Below are 3,347 nucleotides of genomic sequence, written 5' to 3'. Positions count from 1 at the left end.
AAATGCTCTAAATCACCGTTGATTAGAGAAATGCAAATTAAACACCACACCTATCAGATGGGCTAACATGACAAAACAGGAAAATGATAAATGTTGGAGAAGTTGTGGGAAAATTGGAACACGAATGCATTGTTGATGGAGTTGTGAACTGATCCAACCATTCTGTAGAATAATTTGGAACTATAATCGAAGTCCTATAAAATTGTGCATACCCTTTGATCTAGCAAATCAGTACTAAATCTGTATTCTAAAGAGATCATGAAAAAGGGAAAAGGACCCACACGTACAAAAATATTTATAGCAGCTCTTTTTGTGGTGGCAAAGAATTAGAAATTGAGGGAATGCCCATCAATTGGGGAATAGCTGAACAAGTTATGGTATATGAATGTAATGGAATACTATTGTGCAATAAGACATGATGAGCAGGCAGTCTTTAAAAAAAACCCTGCAGGACTTGCATGAACTGATGCTGACTGAAAGTGAACAAAACCAAGGGAACATTGTACGCAGTAATGGTAGCATTGTGCGGTGTTCGACTTTGCTAGATTTAGCTCTTCTGAACAACACAGCGATCTAAGACAATTCCAAAAGACTCATCACTGAAAATTCTGTCCACATCCAGAGAAAGAACTATAAAGTCTGAACACAGATCAAAGCATACTATTTTCTCTTTTTTTTGTTGTTGTTCTTATTTTTTCTTTCACATAGTTTTTTTCCTTTTCTTCTGATTCTTCTTTCACAACATGACTAAAGTGGAAATATGTTTCATGTGATCATAAATGTATAGCCTATATCAGATTGCATACCATTTTGGGGAAGGGGAAGTGGAAAGGGAATTCTCAAAATCTTATAAAAGTGAATGTTGAAAATTAAAAAAACAAATAATTTAAAAAAAGAAATTGCAATTGAATTTCATCTCAAGTACATGGGATGAGCTTGAGATCCTGACACTCAGTTATTAAACATATCCCTTAAGGAAGAATTCACAATATTATCTTGCATCACCTTACATTCTTTTAAAAATATCCTACCCTATACAAGTGGAAGGGGGTGTAAGGGTGTATGGAGAAATATCTCTGTAATATTGCATATATGGAGATGTGATTCTTGAATAACTGAAAAAATTCTTAGACAGAAGTTTCTTAGAGAAGAAGACACTTCAAGAGCCTGAGCTTCTGCCTACCGTCCTGCTTGAGTGCAATCAGGAAAGCAACTCTTCTTCTGAACCTCTTAGAAATATACCCATTAACTTACCTGAGCAGTGTCCAATAAAAGCGTCAGATAAATATGGGTCCAATACTCCTTTTGTTGACTGGAGGAGAGATTATCCAGCCTCAGTGGTCCAGATCCACCCCCTTCCCCAGATAGGCTTCTGATGGTGTTGGCATGTCTCTCCTCTGACTGTCTGGGCCAGAGAGACCTCAGTTCATATCTGTCCATTGTGCCACAGTTTGAATCCATAAATTTAGATAGCCAAACATGCACACATATTTTGAAAGTGTTTTCTTGTATATCATCTTAGCTTATCTTTATAAAAAGTATCATGGAAATTTGGAGTCAGGAAGACCTGGGGTCTAGTCCTGCCTTTGAAAAAATGGTAAGGGTTTGGCCACGAGCAAGGCCTTAAATCTTTCAGGATTCCCAAGTATCCATCTAAGAGTCTAAGTTTCATAAGAGCTGAAAATCTGGATCAGAGGTATGGGTTGACCTGTGAGAAATTTTCTATATTGATGAAGTATAGGATAGGTTTAGAATAGGTTTTATAGAATAGAAGTATAGTATACTTCTTCATTATACTTATAGTATAGAACAGACGATATGGTATAGATGCAGACATACTCTTCCCCTTCACCGAAAGGAAAATAAAATAACACTAAAAGGCAAGGGGGATTTGAAGAGTAAAAACAAAAAAAAATGGGAGTTGGAAGGGACATACAGCCCAACCCATACATGAAAAAGATATCCTCTCTAACATAATATGTGGTAATACAGCCTGTTGAAGACATGGAAGAAGAGAAAAATGACTTTCTTTCTTCAAAGCCTGTTCCACTTCTGAACTGCTCTAATTGTTGGAAAGATTTATTAGTTTTTTCCCTGACACCAAGCCTAAATTTGCTTCCGTGGAATTTCTACTCATTGCTCAGAATTCTGTCCTCTGGAGCCATAAAGAATAATTCTAATTCTCTTTTCCACATAACATTTAACCCTTCAAATACTTGAACATAGCTGTCATGTCCTCCAGGAGTCTTCTGTTCTCTAGGCTAAACATCTCCAGTTCCTCTTCTTGATCTTCATGTGACATGGACTCAAGGCCCTTCCCCGACCTGGATGCTTGACTTTGGACAATTAGTAGCTTATCAGCACCCTTCTTAAACTGTGGGGCAATTTAATACAACATTAGATGAAGTCTGAATAAGTCAGGACAGTGGAACTATTGCTTCTCTGTTCCTTGAATCTAGACTTCTCTTAATGAAGTTCAAGATCATATAACTTTTTTTTTTGGCTACCCCAACATGATGCTGAATCTTATTGAACTAGAATATTCACTAAAACCCGCAAATCTTTTGCAGACCAACTACCGTCTCACCAACTTGTATTTTTGAAACTTATTTTTGTACACAAGTGTAAGACTTCAAATTGTGTCATATTAAATTTTACCTCATTAGATTCAGCCTAATGTTCTAGGCTACCAAGACATTTTTAGATCCTGACGCTATTATTGAGTGTGTTAGTGTTCCCTTCCAGCCTTATGTCATCTGCAAATTTGATGAGAATATTGTTAATGCCTTTAGCCAAGTCACTGATACAAATGTTAAATTGCATTGGGACAAGCTGAGATCCCTACTCCAATGAATAACTCCTGCCACATTAACATTGAACCATTAACAACTATACTTTGAGTCCAGCCACTAAACCATTTCTAATGAATCCATCTAACTACAGTATTAGAATCCATCTAACTAGATTATTTAGAATAGTCCCCATCTCTCTACCTTCTCCACATGAATAGTATGAGATTTCAGGTAAACTTAGTTTAGTAATCCTACAAAGTGGAAATGATTTTAGTCTGGTTATGACTTGTTCTTGATGAAGCCATACTTGTTCTGTGTAATTATTTCTTCCCTTTCTAGCTGTTCATTGACCATTTCTTAAATGATTTATTTTGCAATTTTCACATAAATTATCTACAATTTTATACACACATAGATATGCATGCATATATGTATATACATATATATGTGGTATGTGTACATATATACATATACGCATTTATATTCTGTATTTTATATAAACATACATATGTAGATGTACATATATGTAGGAGTTTAAATACATATATACACATA

Source organism: Vombatus ursinus, unplaced genomic scaffold (assembly GCF_900497805.2).
Source record: "Vombatus ursinus unplaced genomic scaffold, bare-nosed wombat genome assembly UNPS02014798.1, whole genome shotgun sequence".
Taxonomy (NCBI): Eukaryota; Metazoa; Chordata; class Mammalia; order Diprotodontia; family Vombatidae; genus Vombatus; species Vombatus ursinus.
Note: the sequence above shows the minus strand (reverse complement) of the source record.